General features: G+C 50.7%; 10 non-coding genes and 8 pseudogenes across 10 annotated transcripts; all 18 read left to right on the top strand.

Moving 5' to 3' along the window:
- The first annotated feature begins 585 nt into the window (after positions 1 to 585).
- LOC133117607 (U1 spliceosomal RNA) lies at positions 586 to 749 on the top strand. The gene has a single exon (XR_009706152.1). It is a non-coding gene; the product is annotated as a U1 spliceosomal RNA (small nuclear RNA).
- A 63-nt stretch (positions 750 to 812) lies between these two features.
- LOC133117445 (5S ribosomal RNA) lies at positions 813 to 921 on the top strand (annotated as a pseudogene).
- Positions 922 to 6,032: 5,111 nt separating this feature from the next.
- Positions 6,033 to 6,200, top strand: LOC133117231 (U1 spliceosomal RNA). Its single transcript, XR_009706023.1, has one exon. It is a non-coding gene; the product is annotated as a U1 spliceosomal RNA (small nuclear RNA).
- Positions 6,201 to 6,263: 63 nt separating this feature from the next.
- LOC133117315 (5S ribosomal RNA) lies at positions 6,264 to 6,382 on the top strand. Its single transcript, XR_009706087.1, has one exon. It is a non-coding gene; the product is annotated as a 5S ribosomal RNA (ribosomal RNA).
- An 841-nt stretch (positions 6,383 to 7,223) lies between these two features.
- On the top strand, positions 7,224 to 7,387 carry LOC133117606 (U1 spliceosomal RNA). The gene has a single exon (XR_009706151.1). It is a non-coding gene; the product is annotated as a U1 spliceosomal RNA (small nuclear RNA).
- Positions 7,388 to 7,450: 63 nt separating this feature from the next.
- LOC133117322 (5S ribosomal RNA) lies at positions 7,451 to 7,559 on the top strand (annotated as a pseudogene).
- An 841-nt stretch (positions 7,560 to 8,400) lies between these two features.
- Positions 8,401 to 8,564, top strand: LOC133117605 (U1 spliceosomal RNA). The gene has a single exon (XR_009706150.1). It is a non-coding gene; the product is annotated as a U1 spliceosomal RNA (small nuclear RNA).
- Positions 8,565 to 8,627: 63 nt separating this feature from the next.
- LOC133117321 (5S ribosomal RNA) lies at positions 8,628 to 8,736 on the top strand (annotated as a pseudogene).
- An 842-nt stretch (positions 8,737 to 9,578) lies between these two features.
- On the top strand, positions 9,579 to 9,742 carry LOC133117604 (U1 spliceosomal RNA). The gene has a single exon (XR_009706149.1). It is a non-coding gene; the product is annotated as a U1 spliceosomal RNA (small nuclear RNA).
- Positions 9,743 to 9,805: 63 nt separating this feature from the next.
- LOC133117320 (5S ribosomal RNA) lies at positions 9,806 to 9,914 on the top strand (annotated as a pseudogene).
- Positions 9,915 to 10,757: 843 nt separating this feature from the next.
- LOC133117764 (U1 spliceosomal RNA) lies at positions 10,758 to 10,921 on the top strand. The gene has a single exon (XR_009706303.1). It is a non-coding gene; the product is annotated as a U1 spliceosomal RNA (small nuclear RNA).
- Positions 10,922 to 10,984: 63 nt separating this feature from the next.
- Positions 10,985 to 11,093, top strand: LOC133117319 (5S ribosomal RNA; annotated as a pseudogene).
- Positions 11,094 to 11,935: 842 nt separating this feature from the next.
- LOC133117602 (U1 spliceosomal RNA) lies at positions 11,936 to 12,099 on the top strand. The gene has a single exon (XR_009706147.1). It is a non-coding gene; the product is annotated as a U1 spliceosomal RNA (small nuclear RNA).
- A 63-nt stretch (positions 12,100 to 12,162) lies between these two features.
- LOC133117318 (5S ribosomal RNA) lies at positions 12,163 to 12,271 on the top strand (annotated as a pseudogene).
- Positions 12,272 to 13,113: 842 nt separating this feature from the next.
- Positions 13,114 to 13,277, top strand: LOC133117601 (U1 spliceosomal RNA). The gene has a single exon (XR_009706146.1). It is a non-coding gene; the product is annotated as a U1 spliceosomal RNA (small nuclear RNA).
- A 63-nt stretch (positions 13,278 to 13,340) lies between these two features.
- Positions 13,341 to 13,449, top strand: LOC133117317 (5S ribosomal RNA; annotated as a pseudogene).
- An 842-nt stretch (positions 13,450 to 14,291) lies between these two features.
- On the top strand, positions 14,292 to 14,455 carry LOC133117600 (U1 spliceosomal RNA). The gene has a single exon (XR_009706145.1). It is a non-coding gene; the product is annotated as a U1 spliceosomal RNA (small nuclear RNA).
- A 63-nt stretch (positions 14,456 to 14,518) lies between these two features.
- Positions 14,519 to 14,627, top strand: LOC133117444 (5S ribosomal RNA; annotated as a pseudogene).
- Positions 14,628 to 19,368: the final 4,741 nt, after the last annotated feature.

The raw sequence follows: 19,368 nt of genomic DNA, 5'->3' as shown, positions 1-19,368 counted from the left end.
TGTAGCCTATCATGAAGCAGGATTGCCGAGTTACAGTGAGCGCCGCACTTCATTGGACAGTGGCACGTGTTTTTCTTCTTTTGGTTCTGCGCTCTAGCGATTTCAGTTTGAAAGGACACAACGACAACCAAGTTCAAGTGCAGACTGTCAGCTTTAATTTGAGGCCATTTTCAAGCACACCCGACGAACCGTTTGGAACTCACGTCGCATCTTGCACACGGTCACTTGTCCATTTAGGTGTCGCATTTCGGCAGGGCTCTGGCTTGGTGTTCGACGTGACATCACCGCGACTGAAATGCGCTCTGTTTGCGGTTGAGGGCGATGTACACTGTTGCATTGTGGGGAAACAGAAAGTCGTCCTTGAAATGCGGTGGGAAAACGCCAAAATAATAAACACATGAAAAAAAAAGAAGTACATGAATGAAAAGGTTGCCATCGTTTATGCGGCTAGCCGCAAGAGCGCAAATCAGACTTTTGAACCGGCTAGACATTGTGACTTGACGGGCTGCTAGCCGAATACTCAGAAACCGTAACTGTGCAGCGTACCACCTAGCGGTCCGGCCCATCCCTTGCGGATTCCAACTCATACTTACCTGGCAGGGGAGATACCGTGATCACGAAGGCGGTTCACCCAGGGCGAGGCTCGGCCATTGCACTCCGGCTGTGTTGACCCCTGCGAATTCCTCAAATGTGGGAATCTCGACTGCATAATTTCTGCTAGTGGGGGACTGCGTTCGCGCTCTCCCCTGGTCACGTGGTCAAACGATAGACTCGATTAATGTGCAAATACCCCCTTGTGCTGCCTTTCCTTCGCTTACGGCCATACCACTCTGAATACGCCTGATCTCGGAAGCTAAGCAGGGTCGGGCCCGGTTAGTACTTGGATGGGAGACCGCCTGGGAATACCAGGTGCTGTAAGCTTTTTTCACTATGCTTTTGGACAGGCGCTGCTGTTTCACAACGTTCAAAACACGTCGCGCACAGTGCTATATCGTTTAGTCTATTACCCGTTTATGCTTCTCATGTCTTACCCAGACACTTGGGCAGCGCATTGCAAAGGAACAAGGCTAGCATCCAAATTCATTACGTACGGCGCTATTTTAGACACAACACAGGCTAAATCAGTGCAATGCAAATTCACTTCACACCAAGAGTACCGCACATTTTCCTTACACATCTGTAGCCTATCATGAAGCAGGATTGCCGAGTTACAGTGAGCGCCGCACTTCATTGGACAGTGGCACGTGTTTTTCTTCTTTTGGTTCTGCGCTCTAGCGATTTCAGTTTGAAAGGACACAACGACAACCAAGTTCAAGTGCAGACTGTCAGCTTTAATTTGAGGCCATTTTCAAGCACACCCGACGAACCGTTTGGAACTCACGTCGCATCTTGCACACGGTCACTTGTCCATTTAGGTGTCGCATTTCGGCAGGGCTCTGGCTTGGTGTTCGACGTGACATCACCGCGACAGAAATGCGCTCTGTTTGCGGTTGAGGGCAATGTACACTGTTGCATTGTGGGGAAACAGAAAGTCGTCCTTGAAATGCGGTGGGAAAACGCCAAAATAATAAACACATGAAAAAAAAGAAGTACATGAATGAAAAGGTTGCCATCGTTTATGCGGCTAGCCGCAAGAGCGCAAATCAGACTTTTGAACCGGCTAGACATTGTGACTTGACGGGCTGCTAGCCGAATACTCAGAAACCGTAACTGTGCAACGTACCACCTAGCGGTCCGGCCCATCCCTTGCGGATTCCAACTCATACTTACCTGGCAGGGGAGATACCGTGATCACGAAGGCGGTTCACCCAGGGCGAACCCACCAGACCCAGAACTTCACACAGCACACCTGACAAAGACGACGCACCTGAACTGGACTATATATGGGGAGAAGTTATAGACAGGACGGTCAAATTACAACACCCACAGACACGACCACCCCCACAGACACGCGTATCTAGGGAAACACTCCGACTCACCAAACTTTACATTGACACCCGCCCGGACACAGCTGGACCAGTGCACGCTTCGCAGGCAGCCCTGGGTGCGTCGAGAGCCGGTAAGCCAGCCACACCCCTCACCACTCTGCCCGCCAGGTCCTCCTCCAATCCACCCGGGGGGGGTCCTCCAGAATCTAGAACAGGGAAAGGGCAGAAGTAAATATCACCTCCCGTGATCAGCTATGGATTGGACGCAGTACCATACATACACCACTGTCATTGCACTAGTTACCACTACAACAACAATCATGAGCACATTAAACATCCTCACATTAAACGTACGCAGTATTCAGAACAATAAGAAAAGGGCAGACGTCATGGCATTCCTCACAACACAAAACACAGACATTTTATGTTTACAAGAGTGTAGAATCCCCTTTTTAACAGATTACATAGATTATCAGAATGAATGGGCCATAGGGGATTCGGTGTGGTCGGGTTCGAGTGTGGCACGTGCAGATGGGGTGGCAATATTAATCAAGAATAACTCAGTCAAGATAACCCGGAAAAAAGTGGTGGAGGCAGGAAGGATTTTAGCAGTTGAACTTGTTTATAACAATTTTCACTTTAAGGTTATTAATGTTTATGCACCCGCAAACCAAAATGAGCGCACAGCCTTTTTCCCCAAGCTGCGTCCAATCCTTTTGGGAAACCTCCCCGTCGTGATGGCAGGGGACTTCAACTGTGCCCTGAGGGATGAGGATCGGAGCCGGCCGTGGAGGGACCGCTCGAGTCGGGAGCTGGCGTCAGTCATAGCGGACTACTCCCTCACTGACGCCGGTCGGGACCTGGTGCCACGCTACACGTGGGTGAGTTCCTGTGGCAAATCCTTTTCCCGGATAGACCTCCTCCTTCTGAGCCATCAGATACAATCACAGAACATCACAGCACAAACAGTCTTCTTTTCAGATCACAAAGCACTCACCATCCAGATTACAACACCAGCACAAACACACAGGGGGAGAGGAATCTGGAAACTAAACACATCACTACTAGAGGACAAAGCAATAAAACAGGCATACATCAATAGACTACAAGAATGGGCATCACTCAAGGAACTCTTCACGTCACCCGTAGAATGGTGGGAAATGGTCAAGACACGCACTAAGGGTTACTTCATCACGGCAGGACGCAGGCAGGCACAGAAAAGGAGGGAACAAACAAAAAAATTGCACAGCACACTCCAACGACTAGCAGCACTACAGGCACAGGGATTCCAGGTCGCACAAGAAATCACACAGGCCAAACACAACCTCTCAGCACTCTATAGACAGGAACAGGAAAAAATTAGACATCAAAGCAGAATTCAACACCTAGAACAAAATGAAAAATGCACCCGTTACTTTTTTAGGAAGATCAAGAACAAAAAGAATCACATACAGACATTACTGGACAACACAGGACAAATCATCACGGGTGAACAGAATATACACAACCACATCAGGGCATTCTACACTGATCTGTATAGCACAAAGCACATGGATGAGCACATGGTGGACACATACCTACAGGACATCCCAGCCATAGCACCCCGGGCAGGAGAAGGAGAGGAGGAGGAGGAGGAGGAGAGTCTGTCCGTGGAGGAGCTCACCCACGTGGTGAAAGGCCTGAACACCGGCAAAACTCCGGGTCCCGACGGGCTCCCGGCCGAGTACTACCAAACCTTTTGGGAACACCTCAAGGTAGATTTAACATCGGTGCTCTCCGCGGTGTACAGTGAGGGCCGGTTGGCCCCCTCGATGACAGAGAGCGTCATCACCCTTATTTACAAGGGCAAGGGTGATGAGCGTAGCCTGACAAACTGGAGGCCTATAAACCTCTTGGGGGCCGACTACAAGCTCTTGGCGAAGGCCCTCATGTACAGGCTCCAGGAGACTACCCCTCAGGTCGTGGGTCCGGACCAGGCTTGCGGGGTCCCGGAGAGGTCGACCGCCGATAACCTGGTGCTCATTCGGGACATCATGGCCCACTCTGTCGAACGGTCAAAACCTTTTTGCATGTTTAATCTAGATCAGGAGAAGGCCTTCGACAGAGTGGGCCATAGCTACATGTTTAAGGTCCTGGAGGCAATGAACCTCCCTCTTGGTCTTAGAAAATGGATACACATCATCTATCAAAACAACACAGCAAAAATATTGGTTAATGGACACACTACAGAACACTTTCCCATACACTCAGGGGTTAGACAGGGTTGCCCACTTTCTGCACTACTGTACATACACTGCCTGGAACCACTCTTACACAAAATCAGGACAAACACAGACATCACCGGCTACACACTCCCAGGGTGCACAGAACAACTCAAGGCACTTGCATACATGGACGACATCACACTTTTCTGCACTGAACAAACGTCTGTACAGCACATCATTAGGACTCTGGACCACTTCTGCACAGCCACCTCCGCAATAATTAACAAGACCAAGAGCGAGGTGTTTGTGTCCAGGGCCTGGGCGGTCGACCAGGTCCTGTCGGACACATTTCCCATTCGTACATCCGTGAACATCCTTGGCGTCACGTTCGACAGGACCAACTCCGGGGGCCGGAGCTGGGCCGGGGCCCTCGGCCGGGCTCGAGCTAAGACCTGCAGTTGGAGTTCCAGGGCACTGTCAATGACGGGGAGAATCCTCATAGTACAGACGATCCTTTACCCGATCCTCGCCTATGTCGGAAAGATCTTTCCCCCAGACAAGCATATTGAGAAACAAATTAACAAAATTGTCTTTGGTTTTGTCTGGGGGAGTAGGCAGGAGAGGGTAAAGAGGCTGATCATGTGGAAGGACCCTAGGAACGGGGGTAGAGGCGTGCCAAACGTCGCAGAACTGATCAGGATGCAGAGCCTCGCCTACCACATCAACTCCATAAAAAACCGCAGTAACAAAACCGGATACATGACCCGTTTTTACTTCACCACCAGCTTAAGACCCCTGGGGCTCTGCATCCTGGATCACAGGCACCCCTACTCCTGGGACCCCCCCCAGCCCTACAGGTCACTCCGCCGTTACATCTACACAGCACGTCTGCACACTGCACAGCTCACTCACTGGACATTTCAGGAAATCAAAAACACCACAAATGCACAGGAACATTTACACAGACCCGACAACACGACCCACAGCACAGCCACTACAGTTTGGAAAAACATAAATCACCCATGCCTTCTGAACACACAGAAAGACCTGGCGTGGCTAGCTGTGCTGAAAGCTCTCCCCACCAGGGTGTTCATGTTCAGGAGGAGCTTGGCCCTGGCGGAGACATGCCCGTACCCTCGCTGTAACGAAAAGGAAACCGGAGATCACCTCCTGTGGCACTGCAGAAAGGCCAAATCTATCTGGCAATCCATTTTCACTTTCCTGGACACATACACTGACACACAGTCACTGACCCTCCGGGATATCCTCCTCGGCCCCCGCAACGGGATCACATCTGCTGAGGAGGAGATTGCCTGGAGGGTGATCAACATCACCAAGCACACTTTATGGGACGCACGCAACATCATGTTTTTTCAAAAACAGGAACTTCACAACATCATCATCACCCGGCAGATCACCAACCACATCAAGGACTACTATCACCTGGACTGTCACAAAGCCGGAAAGAGCACCACAAACACAAAATGGAAAATTCACAACAGCACAGAATTATACATATGACACGGACACCCTGGACAATACACCTACAGCCGGACACCTACACTCCCGAAGCCTTCCCTTGGGTAATGTATGTAATGTTTACTGTGTACTGTCTACTGTCTTAATGTATTGTGGTATTGTCTGCGGTCATGTTTAAATGTAACTCTGTTTGTTACAGTCTGACGTTTGCAATGTAAATATGTGTTATGTAAGTAAATGTAAGTAAATGTAAGTATGAATGTAAATGAAATGTAAAAGTGAAAGTAAGTGAAACTCAGTAATGTCTTAATGTATTTTGGTATTGTCTGCGGTCATGTTTAAATGTAACTCTGTTTGTTACTGTCTGACGTTTGCAATGTAAATATGTGTTATGTAAGTAAATGTAAGTAAATGTAAGTATGAATGTAAATGAAAGTAAGTGAAACTCAATAAAAAGAAATAACGGTTCACCCAGGGCGAGGCTCGGCCATTGCACTCCGGCTGTGTTGACCCCTGCGAATTCCTCAAATGTGGGAATCTCGACTGCATAATTTCTGCTAGTGGGGGACTGCGTTCGCGCTCTCCCCTGATCACGTGGTCAAACGATAGACTCGATTAATGTGCAAATACCCCCTTGTGCTGCCTTTCCTTCGCTTACGGCCATACCACTCTGAATACGCCCGATCTCGTCTGATCTCGGAAGCTAAGCAGGGTCGGGCCCGGTTAGTACTTGGATGGGAGACCGCCTGGGAATACCAGGTGCTGTAAGCTTTTTTCACTATGCTTTTGGACAGGCGCTGCTGTTTCACAACGTTCAAAACACGTCGCGCACAGTGCTATATCGTTTAGTCTATTACCCGTTTATGCTTCTCATGTCTTACCCAGACACTTGGGCAGCGCATTGCAAAGGAACAAGGCTAGCATCCAAATTCATTACGTACGGCGCTATTTTCGACATAACACAGGTTAAATCAGTGCAATGCAAATTCACTTCACACCAAGAGTACCGCACATTTTCCTTACACGTCTGTAGCCTATCATGAAGCAGGATTGCCGAGTTACAGTGAGCGCCGCACTTCATTGGACAGTGGCACGTGTTTTTCTTCTTTTGGTTCTGCGCTCTAGCGATTTCAGTTTGAAAGGACACAACGACAACCAAGTTCAAGTGCAGACTGTCAGCTTTAATTTGAGGCCATTTTCAAGCACACCCGACGAACCGTTTGGAACTCACGTCGCATCTTGCACACGGTCACTTGTCCATTTAGGTGTCGCATTTCGGCAGGGCTCTGGCTTGGTGTTCGACGTGACATCACCGCGACTGAAATGCGCTCTGTTTGCGGTTGAGGGCGATGTACACTGTTGCATTGTGCGGAAACAGAAAGTCGTCCTTGAAATGCGGTGGGAAAACGCCAAAATAATAAACACATGAAAAAAAAGAAGTACATGAATGAAAAGGTTGCCATCGTTTATGCGGCTAGCCGCAAGAGCGCAAATCAGACTTTTGAACCGGCTAGACATTGTGACTTGACGGGCTGCTAGCCGAATACTCAGAAACCGTAACTGTGCAACGTACCACCTAGCGGTCCGGCCCATCCCTTGCGGATTCCAACTCATACTTACCTGGCAGGGGAGATACCGTGATCACGAAGGCGGTTCACCCAGGGCGAGGCTCGGCCATTGCACTCCGGCTGTGTTGACCCCTGCGAATTCCTCAAATGTGGGAATCTCGACTGCATAATTTCTGCTAGTGGGGGACTGCGTTCGCGCTCTCCCCTGATCACGTGGTCAAACGATAGACTCGATTAATGTGCAAATACCCCCTTGTGCTGCCTTTCCTTCGCTTACGGCCATACCACTCTGAATACGCCCGATCTCGGAAGCTAAGCAGGGTCGGGCCCGGTTAGTACTTGGATGGGAGACCGCCTGGGAATACCAGGTGCTGTAAGCTTTTTTCACTATGCTTTTGGACAGGCGCTGCTGTTTCACAACGTTCAAAACACGTCGCGCACAGTGCTATATCGTTTAGTCTATTACCCGTTTATGCTTCTCATGTCTTACCCAGACACTTGGGCAGCGCATTGCAAAGGAACAAGGCTAGCATCCAAATTCATTACGTACGGCGCTATTTTAGACACAACACAGGTTAAATCAGTGCAATGCAAATTCACTTCACACCAAGAGTACCGCACATTTTCCTTACACGTCTGTAGCCTATCATGAAGCAGGATTGCCGAGTTACAGTGAGCGCCGCACTTCATTGGACAGTGGCACGTGTTTTTCTTCTTTTGGTTCTGCGCTCTAGCGATTTCAGTTTGAAAGGACACAACGACAACCAAGTTCAAGTGCAGACTGTCAGCTTTAATTTGAGGCCATTTTCAAGCACACCCGACGAACCGTTTGGAACTCACGTCGCATCTTGCACACGGTCACTTGTCCATTTAGGTGTCGCATTTCGGCAGGGCTCTGGCTTGGTGTTCGACGTGACATCACCGCGACTGAAATGCGCTCTGTTTGCGGTTGAGGGCGATGTACACTGTTGCATTGTGCGGAAACAGAAAGTCGTCCTTGAAATGCGGTGGGAAAACGCCAAAATAATAAACACATGAAAAAAAAGAAGTACATGAATGAAAAGGTTGCCATCGTTTATGCGGCTAGCCGCAAGAGCGCAAATCAGACTTTTGAACCGGCTAGACATTGTGACTTGACGGGCTGCTAGCCGAATACTCAGAAACCGTAACTGTGCAACGTACCACCTAGCGGTCCGGCCCATCCCTTGCGGATTCCAACTCATACTTACCTGGCAGGGGAGATACCGTGATCACGAAGGCGGTTCACCCAGGGCGAGGCTCGGCCATTGCACTCCGGCTGTGTTGACCCCTGCGAATTCCTCAAATGTGGGAATCTCGACTGCATAATTTCTGCTAGTGGGGGACTGCGTTCGCGCTCTCCCCTGATCACGTGGTCAAACGATAGACTCGATTAATGTGCAAATACCCCCTTGTGCTGCCTTTCCTTCGCTTACGGCCATACCACTCTGAATACGCCCGATCTCGGAAGCTAAGCAGGGTCGGGCCCGGTTAGTACTTGGATGGGAGACCGCCTGGGAATACCAGGTGCTGTAAGCTTTTTTCACTATGCTTTTGGACAGGCGCTGCTGTTTCACAACGTTCAAAACACGTCGCGCACAGTGCTATATCGTTTAGTCTATTACCCGTTTATGCTTCTCATGTCTTACCCAGACACTTGGGCAGCGCATTGCAAAGGAACAAGGCTAGCATCCAAATTCATTACGTACGGCGCTATTTTAGACACAACACAGGTTAAATCAGTGCAATGCAAATTCACTTCACACCAAGAGTACCGCACATTTTCCTTACACGTCTGTAGCCTATCATGAAGCAGGATTGCCGAGTTACAGTGAGCGCCGCACTTCATTGGACAGTGGCACGTGTTTTTCTTCTTTTGGTTCTGCGCTCTAGCGATTTCAGTTTGAAAGGACACAACGACAACCAAGTTCAAGTGCAGACTGTCAGCTTTAATTTGAGGCCATTTTCAAGCACACCCGACGAACCGTTTGGAACTCACGTCGCATCTTGCACACGGTCACTTGTCCATTTAGGTGTCGCATTTCGGCAGGGCTCTGGCTTGGTGTTCGACGTGACATCACCGCGACTGAAATGCGCTCTGTTTGCGGTTGAGGGCGATGTACACTGTTGCATTGTGGGGAAACAGAAAGTCGTCCTTGAAATGCGGTGGGAAAACGCCAAAATAATAAACACATGAAAAAAAAAGAAGTACATGAATGAAAAGGTTGCCATCGTTTATGCGGCTAGCCGCAAGAGCGCAAATCAGACTTTTGAACCGGCTAGACATTGTGACTTGACGGGCTGCTAGCCGAATACTCAGAAACCGTAACTGTGCAACGTACCACCTAGCGGTCCGGCCCATCCCTTGCGGATTCCAACTCATACTTACCTGGCAGGGGAGATACCGTGATCACGAAGGCGGTTCACCCAGGGCGAGGCTCGGCCATTGCACTCCGGCTGTGTTGACCCCTGCGAATTCCTCAAATGTGGGAATCTCGACTGCATAATTTCTGCTAGTGGGGGACTGCGTTCGCGCTCTCCCCTGGTCACGTGGTCAAACGATAGACTCGATTAATGTGCAAATACCCCCTTGTGCTGCCTTTCCTTCGCTTACGGCCATACCACTCTGAATACGCCCGATCTCGGAAGCTAAGCAGGGTCGGGCCCGGTTAGTACTTGGATGGGAGACCGCCTGGGAATACCAGGTGCTGTAAGCTTTTTTCACTATGCTTTTGGACAGGCGCTGCTGTTTCACAACGTTCAAAACACGTCGCGCACAGTGCTATATCGTTTAGTCTATTACCCGTTTATGCTTCTCATGTCTTACCCAGACACTTGGGCAGCGCATTGCAAAGGAACAAGGCTAGCATCCAAATTCATTACGTACGGCGCTATTTTAGACACAACACAGGCTAAATCAGTGCAATGCAAATTCACTTCACACCAAGAGTACCGCACATTTTCCTTACACGTCTGTAGCCTATCATGAAGCAGGATTGCCGAGTTACAGTGAGCGCCGCACTTCATTGGACAGTGGCACGTGTTTTTCTTCTTTTGGTTCTGCGCTCTAGCGATTTCAGTTTGAAAGGACACAACGACAACCAAGTTCAAGTGCAGACTGTCAGCTTTAATTTGAGGCCATTTTCAAGCACACCCGACGAACCGTTTGGAACTCACGTCGCATCTTGCACACGGTCACTTGTCCATTTAGGTGTCGCATTTCGGCAGGGCTCTGGCTTGGTGTTCGACGTGACATCACCGCGACTGAAATGCGCTCTGTTTGCGGTTGAGGGCAATGTACACTGTTGCATTGTGGGGAAACAGAAAGTCGTCCTTGAAATGCGGTGGGAAAACGCCAAAATAATAAACACATGAAAAAAAAAAGAAGTACATGAATGAAAAGGTTGCCATCGTTTATGCGGCTAGCCGCAAGAGCGCAAATCAGACTTTTGAACCGGCTAGACATTGTGACTTGACGGGCTGCTAGCCGAATACTCAGAAACCGTAACTGTGCAACGTACCACCTAGCGGTCCGGCCCATCCCTTGCGGATTCCAACTCATACTTACCTGGCAGGGGAGATACCGTGATCACGAAGGCGGTTCACCCAGGGCGAGGCTCGGCCATTGCACTCCGGCTGTGTTGACCCCTGCGAATTCCTCAAATGTGGGAATCTCGACTGTATAATTTCTGCTAGTGGGGGACTGCGTTCGCGCTCTCCCCTGATCACGTGGTCAAACGATAGACTCGATTAATGTGCAAATACCCCCTTGTGCTGCCTTTCCTTCGCTTACGGCCATACCACTCTGAATACGCCCGATCTCGGAAGCTAAGCAGGGTCGGGCCCGGTTAGTACTTGGATGGGAGACCGCCTGGGAATACCAGGTGCTGTAAGCTTTTTTCACTATGCTTTTGGACAGGCGCTGCTGTTTCACAACGTTCAAAACACGTCGCGCACAGTGCTATATCGTTTAGTCTATTACCCGTTTATGCTTCTCATGTCTTACCCAGACACTTGGGCAGCGCATTGCAAAGGAACAAGGCTAGCATCCAAATTCATTACGTACGGCGCTATTTTAGACACAACACAGGCTAAATCAGTGCAATGCAAATTCACTTCACACCAAGAGTACCGCACATTTTCCTTACACGTCTGTAGCCTATCATGAAGCAGGATTGCCGAGTTACAGTGAGCGCCGCACTTCATTGGACAGTGGCACGTGTTTTTCTTCTTTTGGTTCTGCGCTCTAGCGATTTCAGTTTGAAAGGACACAACGACAACCAAGTTCAAGTGCAGACTGTCAGCTTTAATTTGAGGCCATTTTCAAGCACACCCGACGAACCGTTTGGAACTCACGTCGCATCTTGCACACGGTCACTTGTCCATTTAGGTGTCGCATTTCGGCAGGGCTCTGGCTTGGTGTTCGACGTGACATCACCGCGACTGAAATGCGCTCTGTTTGCGGTTGAGGGCGATGTACACTGTTGCATTGTGGGGAAACAGAAAGTCGTCCTTGAAATGCGGTGGGAAAACGCCAAAATAATAAACACATGAAAAAAAAAGAAGTACATGAATGAAAAGGTTGCCATCGTTTATGCGGCTAGCCGCAAGAGCGCAAATCAGACTTTTGAACCGGCTAGACATTGTGACTTGACGGGCTGCTAGCCGAATACTCAGAAACCGTAACTGTGCAACGTACCACCTAGCGGTCCGGCCCATCCCTTGCGGATTCCAACTCATACTTACCTGGCAGGGGAGATACCGTGATCACGAAGGCGGTTCACCCAGGGCGAGGCTCGGCCATTGCACTCCGGCTGTGTTGACCCCTGCGAATTCCTCAAATGTGGGAATCTCGACTGCATAATTTCTGCTAGTGGGGGACTGCGTTCGCGCTCTCCCCTGATCACGTGGTCAAACGATAGACTCGATTAATGTGCAAATACCCCCTTGTGCTGCCTTTCCTTCGCTTACGGCCATACCACTCTGAATACGCCCGATCTCGGAAGCTAAGCAGGGTCGGGCCCGGTTAGTACTTGGATGGGAGACCGCCTGGGAATACCAGGTGCTGTAAGCTTTTTTCACTATGCTTTTGGACAGGCGCTGCTGTTTCACAACGTTCAAAACACGTCGCGCACAGTGCTATATCGTTTAGTCTATTACCCGTTTATGCTTCTCATGTCTTACCCAGACACTTGGGCAGCGCATTGCAAAGGAACAAGGCTAGCATCCAAATTCATTACGTACGGCGCTATTTTAGACACAACACAGGCTAAATCAGTGCAATGCAAATTCACTTCACACCAAGAGTACCGCACATTTTCCTTACACGTCTGTAGCCTATCATGAAGCAGGATTGCCGAGTTACAGTGAGCGCCGCACTTCATTGGACAGTGGCACGTGTTTTTCTTCTTTTGGTTCTGCGCTCTAGCGATTTCAGTTTGAAAGGACACAACGACAACCAAGTTCAAGTGCAGACTGTCAGCTTTAATTTGAGGCCATTTTCAAGCACACCCGACGAACCGTTTGGAACTCACGTCGCATCTTGCACACGGTCACTTGTCCATTTAGGTGTCGCATTTCGGCAGGGCTCTGGCTTGGTGTTCGACGTGACATCACCGCGACTGAAATGCGCTCTGTTTGCGGTTGAGGGCGATGTACACTGTTGCATTGTGGGGAAACAGAAAGTCGTCCTTGAAATGCGGTGGGAAAACGCCAAAATAATAAACACATGAAAAAAAAAGAAGTACATGAATGAAAAGGTTGCCATCGTTTATGCGGCTAGCCGCAAGAGCGCAAATCAGACTTTTGAACCGGCTAGACATTGTGACTTGACGGGCTGCTAGCCGAATACTCAGAAACCGTAACTGTGCAACGTACCACCTAGCGGTCCGGCCCATCCCTTGCGGATTCCAACTCATACTTACCTGGCAGGGGAGATACCGTGATCACGAAGGCGGTTCACCCAGGGCGAGGCTCGGCCATTGCACTCCGGCTGTGTTGACCCCTGCGAATTCCTCAAATGTGGGAATCTCGACTGCATAATTTCTGCTAGTGGGGGACTGCGTTCGCGCTCTCCCCTGGTCACGTGGTCAAACGATAGACTCGATTAATGTGCAAATACCCCCTTGTGCTGCCTTTCCTTCGCTTACGGCCATACCACTCTGAATACGCCCGATCTCGGAAGCTAAGCAGGGTCGGGCCCGGTTAGTACTTGGATGGGAGACCGCCTGGGAATACCAGGTGCTGTAAGCTTTTTTCACTATGCTTTTGGACAGGCGCTGCTGTTTCACAACGTTCAAAACACGTCGCGCACAGTGCTATATCGTTTAGTCTATTACCCGTTTATGCTTCTCATGTCTTACCCAGACACTTGGGCAGCGCATTGCAAAGGAACAAGGCTAGCATCCAAATTCATTACGTACGGCGCTATTTTAGACACAACACAGGCTAAATCAGTGCAATGCAAATTCACTTCACACCAAGAGTACCGCACATTTTCCTTACACGTCTGTAGCCTATCATGAAGCAGGATTGCCGAGTTACAGTGAGCGCCGCACTTCATTGGACAGTGGCACGTGTTTTTCTTCTTTTGGTTCTGCGCTCTAGCGATTTCAGTTTGAAAGGACACAACGACAACCAAGTTCAAGTGCAGACTGTCAGCTTTAATTTGAGGCCATTTTCAAGCACACCCGACGAACCGTTTGGAACTCACGTCGCATCTTGCACACGGTCACTTGTCCATTTAGGTGTCGCATTTCGGCAGGGCTCTGGCTTGGTGTTCGACGTGACATCACCGCGACTGAAATGCGCTCTGTTTGCGGTTGAGGGCGATGTACACTGTTGCATTGTGGGGAAACAGAAAGTCGTCCTTGAAATGCGGTGGGAAAACGCCAAAATAATAAACACATGAAAAAAAAAGAAGTACATGAATGAAAAGGTTGCCATCGTTTATGCGGCTAGCCGCAAGAGCGCAAATCAGACTTTTGAACCGGCTAGACATTGTGACTTGACGGGCTGCTAGCCGAATACTCAGAAACCGTAACTGTGCAACGTACCACCTAGCGGTCCGGCCCATCCCTTGCGGATTCCAACTCATACTTACCTGGCAGGGGAGATACCGTGATCACGAAGGCGGTTCACCCAGGGCGAGGCTCGGCCATTGCACTCCGGCTGTGTTGACCCCTGCGAATTCCTCAAATGTGGGAATCTCGACTGCATAATTTCTGCTAGTGGGGGACTGCGTTCGCGCTCTCCCCTGGTCACGTGGTCAAACGATAGACTCGATTAATGTGCAAATACCCCCTTGTGCTGCCTTTCCTTCGCTTACGGCCATACCACTCTGAATACGCCTGATCTCGGAAGCTAAGCAGGGTCGGGCCCGGTTAGTACTTGGATGGGAGACCGCCTGGGAATACCAGGTGCTGTAAGCTTTTTTCACTATGCTTTTGGACAGGCGCTGCTGTTTCACAACGTTCAAAACACGTCGCGCACAGTGCTATATCGTTTAGTCTATTACCCGTTTATGCTTCTCATGTCTTACCCAGACACTTGGGCAGCGCATTGCAAAGGAACAAGGCTAGCATCCAAATTCATTACGTACGGCGCTATTTTAGACACAACACAGGTTAAATCAGTGCAATGCAAATTCACTTCACACCAAGAGTACCGCACATTTTCCTTACACGTCTGTAGCCTATCATGAAGCAGGATTGCCGAGTTACAGTGAGCGCCGCACTTCATTGGACAGTGGCACGTGTTTTTCTTCTTTTGGTTCTGCGCTCTAGCGATTTCAGTTTGAAAGGACACAACGACAACCAAGTTCAAGTGCAGACTGTCAGCTTTAATTTGAGGCCATTTTCAAGCACACCCGACGAACCGTTTGGAACTCACGTCGCATCTTGCACACGGTCACTTGTCCATTTAGGTGTCGCATTTCGGCAGGGCTCTGGCTTGGTGTTCGACGTGACATCACCGCGACTGAAATGCGCTCTGTTTGCGGTTGAGGGCGATGTACACTGTTGCATTGTGGGGAAACAGAAAGTCGTCCTTGAAATGCGGTGGGAAAACGCCAAAATAATAAACACATGAAAAAAAAAGAAGTACATGAATGAAAAGGTTGCCATCGTTTATGCGGCTAGCCGCAAGAGCGCAAATCAGACTTTTGAACCGGCTAGACATTGTGACTTGACGGGCTGCTAGCCGAATACTCAGAAACCGTAACTGTGCAACGTACCACCTAGCGGTCCGGCCCATCCCTTGCGGATTCCAACTCATACTTACCTGGCAGGGGAGATACCGTGATCACGTGTTTCTTTCTTGCTGTGCATTTTGCTCTGGCTTCTTTTCAGTTCAGTTGGTCCTGTTGCCCACCACTGGGGTTCTAGTGGTGGACAGGGGGTCACTGGGCTGTTTAGTTGCTTTCTAAGAGCATTTTGTTCTTTTGTTATTTTCCTTTCTTTTTCTTAGTCCTTTCTCCTTCCCTTCCCATTTTCCTCCTTCTTTCTGGACGGGCTGCAAGGCTTGGGTTCAGTACGTGGCTTGACCGCGGCTGGCTCGACCTTGTAGCCCAGCGGAACACCCCGGAAACCCAGATCAGTTGCACATAGCTGCACTGATCAGGAGCCAGGGCCTGCTGCCTGGAGGAACCCGGAGCCGAGGTCTGCGGCCTGCTGCCTGGAGGGACCCGGAGCCGAGGTCTGCGGCCTGCTGCCTGGAGGAGGCTGGAGCCAGGGCCTGCTGCCTGGAGGAGCCCAGAGTCGAGGTCTGCGACCTGCTGCCTGGAGGAGCCCGCAGCCAGGGCCTGCTGCCTGGAGGAGCCCGGAGCTGAGGTCTGCGGCCTGCTGCCTCGAGGAGCCCGGAGCCAAGGCCTGCGGCCTGCTGCTTGGAGGAGCCCGGAGCCAGGGACTGCGGCCTGCTGCCTGCTGCCTGCTGCCTGGAGGAGCCCGGAGCCAAGGACTGCGGCCTGCGGCCTGCTGCCTGGAGGAGCCCGGAGCCAGGGACTGCGGCCTGCGGCCTGCTGCCTGGAGGAGCCTGCAGCCAGGGCCTGCTGCCTGGAGGAGCCAGGGACTGCGGCCTGCGGCCTGCTGCCTGGAGGAGCCTGCAGCCAGGGCCTGCTGCTTGGAGGAGCCCGGAGCCAAGGCCTGCGGCCTGCTGCCTGCTGCCTGGAGGAGCCCGGAGCCAGGGACTGCGGCCTGCTGCCTGGAGGAGCCCGGAGCCAGGGCTTGCTGCCTGGAGGAGCCCGGAGCCAGGGCCTGCTGCCCGAAAGAGCCTGGAGCCAGATCCTGGAGCCTGACCCCGCAGAGGGAGCCAGAGGAGACCTGCAATCAGCTGAGTGTCTATGCGCCAGACCCCAGATTCTTAGGGGAGTAATATTGGAGGAGGTTGCACTGCAGCCTTCTCCCTTTCCAGTTTTAGTTTCTTTGAGTTGTTTTCTCAGTTAAACCCCACTAAATACCTGTTCCTTTTTTCCCCTTTTTCTTTCACCCTCATTTTGATTTTGAACCTCTATTTTACTTTTATTTCTTTTGTTTGTGAGTGTTTCCCTACCCCTTTTCCTTTCCCCACCCTTCCCCCTTCTCCCCATTCCCCCTCCCCCCCACCTTCTCATTCCACCTACCTGCACACCCGAAACATCATGGAGAACCAGCGAGCACCCGGCACGAGAAGGCACAACGCAGTCAGATTCATCCACAACCGCACTGACCCGGAACCATCACTGACACGCCTGGAGTTCAGCAGAGCAGTGCTGCAGAGAGGTTTGGGCTTCGCTCCGTCTGACTTGAACTGCCTGTTCAAGCTGCCTGGTCCTAGGGACATATTTGAAACCAGTTTTAAGAATGCACAGACACTAGAGATGTTTTGGAATCAGTACAGACAGAAAGCCACACAAACACCACTGAACAAATTCACAGTAGAAGCACTCACTGACAGGGAGGTTAAGGTTATCACAGTTTTATTTTATAATGAATCAGTTTCAGATTATGACATTTCACTTTGGTTAAGCAGACACGGCACATTGGTATCGGACGTGAGACGGGTATACGACGAGGACGGGGTGTGGACAGGCGCCAGAAAATGGTTAGTCCGTCTGCACCCAGACGACACATCCATCGGGGGGGTCAGGCATTTACCCAGCACCATCACTTTGGGACAGAACAGGGGACAAATTTTTTATAATGGGATGCCAAAACTTTGCCGCACCTGTGGGAACCTGGGGCACCTTGCAGCAGCATGCACGGTGATTAAATGTAAAAATTGTGGAGGGGAGCACCAGACAAACAAATGCACAGAGGCAAGGAGGTGTAATCTATGTGGGAGCCAGGAGCATGTTTTCAGGGACTGTCCATCCTCATATGCCAACAAAACACGAGCACGCACAGACAGCAACGCACAACAGGGCACAGACCACCCTCCACAGGACACAGCACCCCCTCCACAGAACACAGCACCACCCCCACAAAACACAACCAACACAAACCCACAAACACACGATGCAACCACAGAACCCGCACAGACCCCCCCTCAGCACCCCACCACCACAGAACAACCCACCCCTACACCACAGTCCGAGACAGAACCCGACACAGACCAGCCCCCAAACCCCTCACAGATGGAGACAGTTGGACCAGACACACAGACAGACTCACTCCCGTGTGGAAATCCTGGACAGTGCACGACACAAGACAGTACTAGCACCAACTCCCCTTCCACCACTACAGACACTGAACAGATAGAAGTCAAGAGCGAGGACGAGGAGATTGAGATCACAGACAGCACACCCTCCACTCTGCCCACAGACACAGACAACACAACAGACACACTGTCACCAGACATCCTTGGAAAAAGAAAAAGAGACCCCCGACCACGGGAAAGGAAAAGAACTACCACCACCTCCACCAATCAGGACACAGAACCAGAACCCACACAAGCAGAAAAACAACCCCCAGCACCACCACTACCACCACCAGAAAAACAGCCACCACCGCCACCTCCACAGACAGTGGAACCGCCGACACAACCTGACAAACCAGCACAGCCAGTAAAACACGCACAGACGGACAGCCCGACCACTACCCAAATACCCCCCAAACCCGTAGTCACCCCAAGGACACACCGCTCCTCTGGGAAAACGATGACAGAACCAGCACAACCAGCACCAGCAAAACCCACCAGACCCAGAACTTCACACAGCACACCTGACAAAGACGACGCACCTGAACTGGACTACATATGGGGAGAAGTTATAGACAGGACGGTCAAATTACAACACCCACAGACACGACCACCCCCACAGACACGCGTATCTAGGGAAACACTCCGACTCACCAAACTTTACATTGACACCCGCCCGGACACAGCTGGACCAGTGCACGCTTCGCAGGCAGCCCTGGGTGCGTCGAGAGCCGGTAAGCCAGCCACACCCCTCACCACTCTGCCCGCCAGGTCCTCCTCCAATCCACCCGGGGGGGGTCCTCCAGAATCTAGAACAGGGAAAGGGCAGAAGTAAATATCACCTCCCGTGATCAGCTATGGATTGGACGCAGTACCATACATACACCACTGTCATTGCACTAGTTACCACTACAACAACAATCATGAGCACATTAAACATCCTCACATTAAACGTACGCAGTATTCAGAACAATAAGAAAAGGGCAGACGTCATGGCATTCCTCACAACACAAAACACAGACATTTTATGTTTACAAGAGTGTAGAATCCCCTTTTTAACAGATTACATAGATTATCAGAATGAATGGGCCATAGGGGATTCGGTGTGGTCGGGTTCGAGTGTGGCACGTGCAGATGGGGTGGCAATATTAATCAAGAATAACTCAGTCAAGATAACCCGGAAAAAAGTGGTGGAGGCAGGAAGGATTTTAGCAGTTGAACTTGTTTATAACAATTTTCACTTTAAGGTTATTAATGTTTATGCACCCGCAAACCAAAATGAGCGCACAGCCTTTTTCCCCAAGCTGCGTCCAATCCTTTTGGGAAACCTCCCCGTCGTGATGGCAGGGGACTTCAACTGTGCCCTGAGGGATGAGGATCGGAGCCGGCCGTGGAGGGACCGCTCGAGTCGGGAGCTGGCGTCAGTCATAGCGGACTACTCCCTCACTGACGCCGGTCGGGACCTGGTGCCACGCTACACGTGGGTGAGTTCCTGTGGCA

Source organism: Conger conger, chromosome 17 (genome assembly GCF_963514075.1).
Source record: "Conger conger chromosome 17, fConCon1.1, whole genome shotgun sequence".
Taxonomy (NCBI): Eukaryota; Metazoa; Chordata; class Actinopteri; order Anguilliformes; family Congridae; genus Conger; species Conger conger.
Note: the sequence above shows the minus strand (reverse complement) of the source record. Positions and strands in the feature narration are given on the sequence as shown.